This window comes from Bos grunniens, chromosome 11, assembly GCF_055505025.1.
Source record: "Bos grunniens cultivar Pamir isolate PY7600 chromosome 11, Bosgru_T2T1.0, whole genome shotgun sequence".
In the NCBI taxonomy this organism is placed as follows: domain Eukaryota; kingdom Metazoa; phylum Chordata; class Mammalia; order Artiodactyla; family Bovidae; genus Bos; species Bos grunniens.
In genome coordinates, this window is record NC_141175.1 from 106,990,221 (window position 1) to 107,002,707 (window position 12,487).

Genomic DNA, 12,487 nt, shown 5'->3' on the forward strand with positions numbered 1-12,487 from the left:
TTGCATTTCATAATCACAATGCATAGGTGTTTGTGGCAGCAGGTTTTATGCTTGTATGTTTCTCCCTGTCCTCAGACATTAATGGGGTCTTCTGGATTTTTCCCAGTCAGGCTCTTCATAGATGTTGACTAGCTTCTGGGGAGTCAAGCAAGGCCCTGGCAATATCTGATCATCACTGGGTTAGAGCTGTGCCCCAGCTCACTCTGGGATGGGGCCCATCCTCAGGATTTAGGTCTCAGGCTGGAACCTGAGGATCAGGCCAACACTGCCTGACAGGTCCCGTTCCTTTATAACCTGCTTTTGGGGGTGGGGGTTGGGGGCGGGGGGTGACGGCTCTAGTTAGGTCAGCATTCAGGGCCGGTGGACGTCTTAGAATTCGCCTTGGCTCTGGCCCTTCCTCTCCTTGGACATACAAAGGAAAGCCTTGTTTATTTTGGAGAAGGGATTGTTTTGCTACTGTAAGCCACAGGGCTTTCAAAGCTGCTCAGAGAAGACCGACCTCACTATCGTTTTCGAAAATGATCTTTTCTACAAGTAAGAACAGGCTGTCTTCATGGAGCATATTAGAGCATAAACTCGCTGAAAGTACTTTTCTGTCCCGGTGCTGCTTAGTGAATGCGCAGTGAGGTGATGAATATTCATGGCCTCCCAAGGGTGGCCTGTTTTCCACTCGGCACAGTTCAGGGCAGGCTGCCTCCACACAGGAAGTGAAAGCACCCTTTGAGCCTCTTTTTTCTTTTTTTTTTTTTAAATTTGGGCACATGATTTGAAGATTTGTTGATGAAAACAATGTTCTTTGAAAGTTTGAGGACAAAGGAAAAAGGAAGCTCTTAGACTTTAGCAGGAAATCTACAGCATTAGGTTAAAAAAAAAACACAACACTTTGAGAGTCTGAAGATGTAAGTCCTCAGCCCGGTTGCGATGTGCAGGGAGAGTCATGTTGCGGAAACTGCATGTCTCCGTTGATCAAATAGGGGGCAGATAGGTGATTCTGGGATCTCTTCTGGGCAGGACACAGATTGCGTCTGAAAGACAGATGTGGGCTGGGACAGTTTCTCTCCTCGAGAGTCAAACACAGGGCCTGCGTGAGTGTGGCCCCTCAACCCACCCACCCCAGCCCTCTGCCTGACTCTGGCTATAAGTGTCCTCAGGCATCAATCAGCCTAGAAATGGGGCCTGAGGCAGTGTAGGGTGTCCCTTAAAAATGAGTCATGGGACTTCCCTGGCAGTCCAATGGTTAAGACTCTGTGCTTCCACTGCAAGGGACACCGGTTTGATCCCTGGTCAGGGAACTAAAGATCCTGCATGCCTTGCAGCGTGGCCAAAACCTAACTAGCTAAATAAAGTAATAATAAAGTCTTCACAATTCCCTGGTGCTCCAGTGGTTAGGACTCAGCACTTTCACTGCCATGGGCCTGGGTCAAAAAATCAATGAAGTCTGAAAAAAAAAAAAAAAAGAGTCCTGCCTATATGGCTTCTTTCCTGTGGGCAGCTACCGTTCCCAGCTGCCCTTGCTGACTGTGGCCTCATGAACTACCCTCCTGTCCCCACCCCCCGCCCCCAGCTCTATCTGGGGCAATAGAAGAGTCTGGAAACACAGAGGTGTATTTCTGAGGATCCTGGACGTGCTCAAAATCCTTCAAGCTAGGCTTCAGCAGTACTTGAATTGAGAACTTCCAGATGTACAAGCTGGGTTTAGAAAAGGCAGAGGAACCAGAGATCAAATTGCCAACATTCGCTGGATCATAGAGAAAGCAAGGGAATTCCAGAAAAACATCTGTTTCTGTTTCATTAATTACTTGAAAGCCTTTGATTGTGTGGATCACATAAAGCTGGAACATTCTTAAAGAGGTAGGATTACCAGACCACCTTACCTGCCTGCTGAGAAACCTGTATGGAGATCAAGAAGCAACAGTTAGAACTGGACATGGAACAATGTACTGGTTCAAAATTGGGAAAGAAGTACATCAAGGCTGTATATTGTCACCCTGCTTATGTAACTTGTACTCAGAGTACATCATGCGAAATGCTGGGCTGAATGACACACAAGCTGGAATCAAGATTTCTGGGAGAAAAATCAACAACCTCAGATATGCATATGACACCACTCTAATAGCAGAAAGCAAAGAGGAACTAAAGAGCCTCTTGATGAGGGTGAAAGAGGAGAGTGAAAAAGCTGGCTTAAAACTCAACATTCAAAAAACAAAGATCATGGCATCTGGTCCCATCACTTCATGGCAAATGGAAGGATAAAAAGTGGAAGCAGTGACATATTTTCTCTTCTTGGGCTCTAAAATCAATGTACATGGTGACTGCAGCCATTAAATTATTAGACCCTTGCTTCTTGGAAAGAAAACTATGGCAAACCGAGACAGCATATTAAAAAGCAAAGGCATCACTTTTACTGACAAACATCCATATAGTCAAAGCTATGGTCTTTCCAGTAATCATGTATGGATATGAGAGTTGAACCATAAAGAAGGCTGAGTGCTGAAGAATTGATGCTTTCAAATTGTTGGCCTGGAGAAGACTCTTCATAATCCCTGGACAGCAAGCAGATTAAACCAGTCAATCCTAAAGGAAATCAACCCTGAATAATCATCGGAAGGACTGATGCTGAAGCTGAGACTCCAATACTTTGGCCACCTGATGCAAACAGCAGGCTCATTGGAAAAGACCCAGATGCTGGGAAAGACTGAAGGCAAAAGGAAGAGGCTGAGATGGTTGAATGGCCTCACCAGTTCAATGGATATGAACTTGGGCAAACTCCAGAAGATAGTGAGGGACAGGGAGGCTGGTCGTGCTGCAGTCCATGGGGTCGCAAAGAGTTGGACACTACTTAAAGATGGAACAACAGCAGCGTGTGGAATTGATGTTAATTCTTCTTTAAGCATTTGGTGTAATTCTCCAGTGAAGTTGTTTGGGCCTGGAAATTTGTTTTGTGGGTGTTCTTTAAATTATAAATTCAGTTTCCTTACCTGGCGCTGTTCAAATCATCTATTTCATATTGAGCGAGTTGTGGGTCAGTTCAGTTCAGTCGGTCAGTCGTGTCCAACTCTTTGCGACCCCAGGGACTGCAACATACCAGGCCTCCCTGTCCATCACCAACTCCTGGAGTTTACTCAAACTCATGACCATTGAGTCAGTGATGCCATCCAATCATCTCATCCTCTGTCGTCCCCTTTTCCTCCTGTCTTCAATCTTTCCCAGCATCAGAGTATTTGCAACTGAGTCAGTTCTTCGCATCACGTGGCCAAAGTATTGGCGTTTCAGCTTCAACATCAGTCCTTCCAATGAATATTCAGGACTGATTTCCTTTAGGATGGACTGGTTGGATCTCCTTGCAGTCCAAGGGACTCTCAAGAGTCTTCTCCAACACCATAGTTCAAAAGCATCAATTCTTTGGCACTAAGCCTTCTTTATAATCCAACTCTCACATCCATACATGACTACTGGAAAAACCATAACCTTGACTAGACGGACCTTTGTTGGCAAAGTAATGTCTCTGCTTTTGAATATGCTATCTAGGTTGGTCATAACTTTCCTTTCAAGGAGTAAGCGTCTTTTAATTTCATAGCTGCAGTCACCATCTGCAGTGATTTTGGAGCCCCCAAAAATAAAGTCTGACACTGTTTCCACTGTTTCCCCATCTATTTCCCATGAAGTGATGGGACCGGATGCCATGATCTTCGTTTTCTGAATGTTGAGCTTTAAGCCAACTTTTTCACTCTCCACTTTCACTTTCATCAAGAGGCTTTTGAGTTCCTCTTCACTTTCTGCCATAAGGGTGGTGTCATCTGCATATCTGAGGTTATTGATATTTCTCCTGGCAATCTTGATTCCAGCTTGTGCTTCTTCCAGTCCAGCGTTTCTCATGATGTCCTCTGCATAGAAGTTAAATAAGCAGGGTGACAATATACAGCCTTGACGAACTCCTTTTCCTATTTGGAACCAGTCTGTTGTTCCATGTCCAGGTCTAACTGTTGCTTCCTGACCTGCATACAGATTTCTCAAGAGGCAGATCAGATGGTCTGGTATTCCCATCTCTTTCAGAATTTTCCACAGTTTCTTGTGATCCACACAGTCAAAGGCTTTGGCATAGTCAATAAAGCAGAAATAGATGTTTTTCTGGAACTCTCTTGCTTTTTCCATGATCCAGTGGATGTTGGCAATTTGATCTCTGGTTCCTCTGCCTTTTCTAAAACCAGCTTGAACATCAGAAGTTCATGGTTCACATATTTGCTGAAGCCTGGCTTGGAGAATTTTGAGCATTACTTTACTAGCATGTGAGATGAGTGCAATTGTGTGGTAGTTTGAGCATTCTTTGGCATTGCCTTTCTTTGGGATTGGGATGAAAACTGCCTTAGAGCAACCCATACAGGCAGCAGGCTGCAAAAAGTACGGAGGAGGCTGCTGTCTGCAGTATTGCACACTAGACTCCCATGGGGAAAGGAGCACAGTGGGCTTAGTTGGTAGCAAACATGGTATTTCATTATTATACTTTTGACATCTTCAGAGTCTGTAGTTATATTCCCTGTTTCATTCCTGATATTAGTAATTTGTGTCTTTTTTTTCTTTGTTAGTCTTGCTAGAGACTTATCAATTTTATTGATTTTTTTCAAACAACTAGCTCTTTGTTTCATTGATTTACCCTATAGCTTTTCTTTTTTCAATTTATTTCCTATATTTATTGTCTTCCTTCTTTTTGTTTTGGGTTTGCCTTGCTCTTCTTTTTCTATCTTACGAGCACAGACTACTAAATAAAAATTCCTCTCAAAACTGTGTTAACTGTGTCCTACATATTTTGATATATTGTGACTTCATTTTCACTCTGTTCAATGTATTTATAAAACGTTTCCCTTGAGGCTCTCCCTTTGCTCCATAGATTATTTAGCTGTTAGTTTGCAAGTATTTGGGAAATTTCTAGTTACCTTCTGTTATTAATTTATATTTATTTCCATTGTAATCTGGGAATACAAACTGTACCACTTTAGTTCTTTTAAATTTGTTGAGATTCGCTTGATGGCTCACGATGTGGTGTATCTTAACTTATATGCCGTCATCATTTGGCAAGGATGCGTGTTCTGTGGCTGTTGGGTGGAATGTTCTATGAATGTAGTCCAGATTCTTTTCACTGGCAGTCTTATCAAGTTCTTCCATATCCTTGTTTATTTGATGCCCAGTTCTTTTTTTCAGTTGTTGAAAGAGAGATGTTGAAGTCTTTCCTATAATTGTTGATTTCTTTATGTCTCCTTTCAGGTCTTCTGGATTTTGCTTCACATGTTTTGCAGCTCTTTGCTTTGGCTCATACTCACTTAAGACTGCTATGTCTTCTTGGTAGACGGACTTTTATCTTTATACAATATGTCTCACTGGTAATTTCCCTTGTTTTGAAATCTACTTTATCTGATGTTAATGTAGGCATCCTGCTTTTCTTTTCGTTGTGGTTGTATGATTTTTTTTTTCCCTATCTTTTGTATTCAACTTGCCGGTATCATGTTATTTGGAGTGAATTTTTTTATAAATGGCAGATAGTTGGGTCATGTTTCTTTAATCTACTCTACCGATCTTTGTATTTTAATAGACGTATTTAGATCATTTGTATTTAATGTAATCAGTGGTCTATTAGGTGTTGATGTTTTACCAGTTCAAGTGAATTATAATCCCTACTTCCTTTTAGGTCCCTTTCAGTTCAGTTCAGTCACTCAGTCGTGTCCGACTCTTTGCGTCCCCATGAACCACAGCATGCCAGGCCTCCCTGTCTATCACCAACTCCCGGAGTTCACCCAAACCCATGTCCATTGAGTTGGTGATACCATCCAACCATCTCATCCTCTGTCATCCCCTTTTCCTCCTGCCCTCAATCTTTCCCAGCATCAGGGTCTTTTCAAATGAGTCAGTTTTCCAAGCAGGTGGCCAAAGTACTGGAGTTTCAGCTTCAACATCAGTCCTTCCAATGAACACCCAGGACTGATCCCCTTTAGGATGGACTGGTAGGATCTCCTTGCAGTCCAAGGGACTCTCAAGAGTCTTCTCCAACACCACAGTTCAAAAGCATCAATTCTTCGGTGCTCAGCTTTCTTTATAGTCCAACTCTCACATCCAAACATGACCAATGGAAAACCATAGCCTTGACTATATGGACCTTTGTTGACAAAGTAATGTCTCTACTTTTTAATATGCTATCTAGGTTGGTCATAACTTTCCTTCCAAGGAGTAAGCGTCTTTTAATTTCATGGCTGCAGTCACCATCTGCGGTGATTTTGGAGCCCAGAAAAATAAAGTCCGACACTATTTGTTTCCCCATCTATTTGCCATGAAGTGATGGGACCAGATGCCATGATCTTAGTTTTCTGAATGTTGTGCTTTAAGCCAACTTTTTCACTCTCCTCTTTCACTTTCATCAAGAGGCTCTTTAGTTCTTCTTTACTTTCTGCCATAAGGGTGGTGCCATCTGCATATCTGAAGTTATTGATTAAGTCCCTTTAGCTCCCCCATTTAAGCATAATTATCTTTAATATTTCTTCATCATATATAAAATCACATCAGACAGTGTTGCAGTTTTCCTCCAACCATCAGACATAGTTTAGAAAAATTAAAGAGAAGAAATTCTATTGTATTGATCAATATTTTTGTTTTCTGTATTTTTTCCTTCCTCCTAATGATTCAGGCTTTATTTTTTTTTTATTGTTTCCATTCTATTTGCATAATTTCCTTTAGCTATTCTTTTAGAGTAGGTCTGCTGATGACAAATTCTCTTAGTATGAAAATATTTTGGTTTTCCTTTCATTCCAGAAGAATTCTGAGTTGACATCCCTTCTTTCTTATCACTTAGGAAAACGTGCCACTTCCTTCTAGAAATTCACTGTCATTTGAATTGGTTTCCCCTGTAAGTAAGGTATCGTCTCTCTTAGTGCTTTAAAAACTCTTTTTATTTTGTCTTTAGGATTCAGAAGTTTGACTATAATGTGTCTTGGTGTGGATATTTTTGAGCTTATCTTATTTTGGATTCGTTCAGATGTTTTACTTTGTAAGTTTATATCTTTTGTCATATTTGGGAAGTTACCAGCCATTATTTCTTTAAGTGCTTTTTCAGCCTTGCCCTCTGTCTTTTCCTTCCAGAACTCTGATGATACAAATGTTAGATCTTTAGTAATAGTGCTACAGGTTGCAGAGACTCTGTTCATTTTTTTCTGTTGTTCAGATTGGATAATTTCCTATTGCTCTATCTTCTGGTTCACTTATTCTTTCCTCTGCCCCTTCATTCTGCTGTTGAGCCCATCCACTGAGTTTTTTATTTTGATTATTGTATTTTTTTAGTTCAAAAATTCCCATTTGTTTCTCTTCTCACTCTTCTATTTCTTTACTGAGGCTTTATATGTATTTGCCAAAAGGCTTCCTATTTTATTCATGAATTTCATATTCATTGAAGTATTTTTTAAATGTCTGTTTAACTGCACCAGGCGTTAGTTATGGCATGCAGGATCTTCGGTCTTGTTGCGGCATGTGGGTTGTTTATTTGCAACACGTGGGATCTTTGAGTTATGGCATGAGAACTCCCAGTTGTGGCATGCGGGATCTTCGGTCTTTGTTGTGGCATGTGGGTTGTTTATTCGCAACACGTGGGATCTTTGAGTTGTGGTATGAGAACTCCTGGTCGTGGCATATGGGATCTATTTCCCCAACCAGGGATGGAACCCAGGCACCTCACATTGGAAGTCGGAGTCTTAGCCACTGGACCACCAGGAAAGTCCCTCATTGAAGTATTTTTATGATCCCTTCTTTAAAAGCTTTTTTGAATAACTCTCTGTTATCTTGGTTTTTGTATTTCATGCAGTTTGAGACAGAATTTATTTTTTATTGAAACCTAGACACTGAGAGTATTACATGACTGACTCTTTTTGTCCTTTGTTTTACGTAGTTTCCTCGGAACTGCTGTGGGGGTAGAATTCTAGGTTCCCCAGTGGGGAGCCTTTTCCTTCTCCAGGGGGTCTTCCCAACCCAGGGATCGAACCCAGGTCTCTCACATTGCAGGTGGATTCTTTACCAGCTGAGCTATGAGGAAAGCCCTGGGTTCCCCACTCAACCTCCATTGACATCTAAGGGTGGGATGTTATTGCCGGTCAGAGGTAGGGTGGGAGTTCTGGCTGGGGAAAGGGTAGGAGTGCCTGATTACAACAGTTCCCACCTGACCACCACTGACCCTAGGGGAGTAGTGAAATCTCTGACTCTCTACTGGTTCTCCTTTCATAGCACCCTGCTGGGGACAAGGAGAGATGCCTCATTCATGCCGTGTGGGAATAAAAGTGTAGGCATCCCACATGGGCTTTACTAACACCAGCCAGTGGGGTGAAAATGCCACCTCTCTTCTTGGCCTTCTCTGATACCACCCAGTGGAGCATTTGTGGCCCCTGTTTATAGCTGGTCAGGGTTCAAGTCTAGGTTGCTTACTTGACCTTTGCTGGCATGGGTGGGGATGGGGCCATGGCCTTTTCTGGATTGTTTGCCTGGAGAAGAGCACTTTACTGTTTAAAAGCCTCTGTCTTGCCCAGCTGCCCTTTCCTAGAGGGAAACAGGCTTTTGTTGTTGTCTTTTGTCTTTGCCTGTTAGCATTTCCAAATCTGGGATACCCCGAACAAAAGGAGACTCAAGGAATTCATCACCATGTTGGTCTTAGGTCCCCTAGGTCCCTAGTCAGACTACTGTCTCTCCACTCTTCAGAGTGTTTTAAAAAGTTCCTTTTATATGTAATACCCTGTGTTTTTAGGTGTACTTAGTGCGAGAAGTAGGGAAAGATCCATTTACTGTGCTTTGGGAGGGAATTCTTTGCCCTCTTGTCACTTGGGAAAGATATGGAGAAACGGTGCTGACTAAGGCGTTTGGTCCTTAGAGATGGTGACTTTTTTTTTTTAATGATTTATTTATTTATGTAATTGTTGGTCGTGCTGGGTCTTCGTTGCTACACTCAGGCTTTCTCTGGTTGTGGTGAAAAGGGCGGTGCGCAGGCTTCTCGTTGCGGTGGCTTCTCCGGTGGTGGAACGCGGGCTCTAGGCACACGGGCTTCAGCAGCGGCAGCTCATGGGCTCCATAGCTGTGGTGCATGACCTTAGTTGGCCTGTGGCATGTGGGATCTTCCCAGACCAGGGATGGAACCCATGTCCCCTTCATTGGCAGGCGGATTCTTAACCACTGGACCACCAGGGAAGTCTGAGATGGTCACATTGTTAAAGGAAATGTTTCTTCCTGAGAAGAATGGCTAAAATGAATAGGATTTCAAGTATCAGTGGGCTGGAGGATGTGTGTTGTGGGTGGCAGGGCAGAGGAGTTAAACTTGGGGACAGAGCGTCTCTCCGGGGTCTTGTGAAAGCCGCAGCTGGCCCTTGCAGAGAGCCAGCCCCAGACACAGGGGCCAAGCTTCACTACCCTGACCAGAAAGTGTCCCCTCAGCCTATCTATGATATTTGGCGTGCTGCCAAAGGGGAAGGAGAAGGAAAACCAGCCTTGGTTGGGTAAACATATATTCCTGTTTCCCTGCCAGAGGCTGAACGAGCCAAGTCAGCATAATCGGTTCCATGTGTGCGCCCGTGGCAGTCCAGGCGTGACTGGCTGTGCCTTGGAAGCAAAGCAGATCAGCCATTCCGGGTTGTAATGCACCTGCGCAGTGCTCTCCTCTGGTGGCTGAGAGGGGCAGGCGTTACGCATCTTCCTTCACAGACTAGGAGAGCGAGTCTCAGAAGGACACGTGACTGGGGAAGGGAATTTCTGGTGGTCCAGTGGCTAAGACTCTGGACTTCCATTGTGAGGGATGCAGGTTCAATCTCTGGTCAAAGAACTATTAATAAGTTCCCACATGCCTCTGTGGTGTGGCCAGAACAAGAAAGGCAAGTGACTGGCAGAGGGTCACCTGGCTTCTGAGTGGAGAATGGAACTCTGAGCCAGAACGGAACTCTGATACCACAGGTCTTGTTCATCCCAGGCTCCCAAGCCACAGTGCATTTAAAACATCAGGGTTCCCAGGCAGGAGCCCCCCTGCCCCAGATGATTTGGGCCACCAGATGGATCCATTCCCTAATACCCTAGGAATTAGGTCTGACCCCAATTCCTCTAGAATCACTAGAGGAGATTTTTTAAAATCCCAATATCTAAGCTGTACTGCTGGCCAATAAATTCAACCTCTGGGTGAAACACAGGCATCAGAGTTTTAAAAGCTTCCCTGGAGATCCTGACATTCTGCTGGTCTTAAGAGCATGGTGGAGAGTTAGGAGATGATGGTGAAGATTCACGTCTGAATCTGGAGCTCTGTTTTCTGGGTGCATTAGTGCTCAGCTTTCAGAAAGGACTGGACTTCCCAGGTGGCTGAGTGGGAAAGAATTCACCTACCAATGCAGGAGACACAGGTTCAGTCCCTGGGTTGTGCAGATCCCCTGGAGAAGGAGATGGCAACCCACTCCAGTATTCTTTCCCGGAGAATCCCATGGATGGAGGAGCCTGGCAGGCTACAGTCGTGAGGCCGCAAAGAGTGGGACACGACTGAGTGACTGAGCACGCAAGCAACAGAAAGGACCAGGGGGTCTGCTGGGAAAGGTGCCTTTGCAAAGCGCTTCTATTGAGAAAAAGTCAAATGCTCAAATCAAAAAATGGGTGCAGGCTGAAGGGGGTGATGGGGGGCTATAAAGCCCTTCAGGGTTCTTGCAGCTTCTGTGGCTGAAGTGTGTGCCCAAGGTTCTGATCTTGGAAGGAGAGCTGCGAGCAGTCCTGAAGAGAGATCTCAGTTCCCAGCCCAGGAATTAAACCTGGGTAACCTGGAAGACCAAGAGCCCTAGCCACTAGACCACCAGGGGCTAGAAGCAAAGTGGCCTGAGTTCTTGACCCTGTTTGAAAGCAAGAATGTTTCAAGACACAGTACAATATATGGGAGAGACTGAGTGTGAGGGAAACTGGGTCTTGTTCTATCAGTCTTTCCCATCAAGAAGCTTCCATAAGCCTCTTATCCTTCTCTGTCAGAGGGCAGACAGAATAAAAACCACAGTCACAGAAAACAAATCAAACTGCTCACATGGACCACAGCCTTGTCTAACTCAATGAAACTAAGCCATGCTGAGTAGGGTTGCTCAAGACGGATGGGTCATGGTGGAGAGTTCTGGCAAAGTGTGGTCCGTTGGAGAAGGGAATGGCAAACCACTTCAGTATTCTTGGCTTGCGAATGAAAAGGCAAAAAGATAGGACACTGAAAGATGAACTCCCCAGGTTGGTAGGTGCCCAAGATGCTACTGGAGATCAGTGGAGAAATGACTCCCAAAAGAATGAAGAGACGGAGCCAAAGTGAAAGCAACACCCAGTTGTGGATGTGACTGGTGATGGAAGTAAAGAGCAATATTGCATAGGAACCTGGAATATTAGGTCCATGAATCAAGGCAAATTGGAAGTGGTCAAACAGGAGATGGCAAGGGTGAACATTGACATTTTAGGAATCAGTGAACTAAAATGGACTGGAATGGGTGAATTTAACTCAGCTGACCATTATATCTTATATCATTATATCTTACTGTGGGCAAGAATCCCTAGAAGAAATGGAGTAGCCCTCATAGTCAACAAAAGAGTCCAAAATGCAGTACTTGGGAGCAATCTCAAAAACGACAGAAAGATCTCTGTTCGTTTCCAAGGCAAGCCATTCAATATCACAGTAATCCAAGTCTATGCCCCAACCAGTAATGCTGAAGAAGCTAAAGTTGAACAGTTCTATGAAGACCTATAAGACCTTCTAGAACTAACACCCCCAAAATATGTCCTTTTCACCATAGGGGACTGGAATGCAAAAGTAGGAAGTCAAGAGATACCTGGAGTAATAGGCAGATTTGGCCTTGGAGTACAGAATGAAGCAGGGCAAAGGCTAACAGAGTTTTGCTAAGACAACGCACTGGTCATAGAAAACACCCTCTTCCAACAACACAAGAGAAGACTCTACACATGGACATCACCGGATGATTAACACCGAAATCAGATTGATTATATTCTTTGCAGCCAAAGATGGAGAAGCTCTATACAGTCAGCAAAAACAAGACCAGGAGCTGACTGTGGCTCAGATCATGAACTCCTTATTGCCAAGTTCAGACTTAAATTGAAGAAAGTAGGTAAAACCACTAGACCATTCAGGTATGACCTAAATCAAATCCCTTACAATTATACAGTGAAAGTGACAAATAGATTCAAGAGATTAGATCTGATAGAGTGCCTGAAGAACTATGGACGGAGGTTCGTGACATTGTACAGGAAGCAGTGGTCAAGACCATCCCCAAGAAAAAGAAATGCAAAAGGCAAAATAGTTGTCTGAGGAGGCCTTACAAATAGCTGTGAAAAGAAGAAAAGCGAAAGGCAAAGGATGAAAGCAAAGATATACCCACTTGAATGCAGAGTTCCAAAGACTAGCAAGGAATAAGAAATAACAAAGAATAAGAAAGCCTTCCTCAGTGATCAATGCAAAGAAATA

At 43.7% G+C, this 12,487-nt stretch overlaps 1 protein-coding gene and 1 non-coding gene across 6 annotated transcripts in view; one reads left to right on the top strand and one right to left on the bottom strand.

Annotated features, from left to right (window-relative positions):
• MERTK (MER proto-oncogene, tyrosine kinase) overlaps positions 1–12,487 on the top strand; it is a 133,697-nt gene that overhangs the window by 10,100 nt on the left and 111,110 nt on the right. The window lies entirely within an intron of this gene.
• On the bottom strand, positions 4,350–4,479 carry LOC147363813 (small nucleolar RNA SNORA70). The gene has a single exon (XR_015137488.1). It is a non-coding gene; the product is annotated as a small nucleolar RNA SNORA70 (small nucleolar RNA).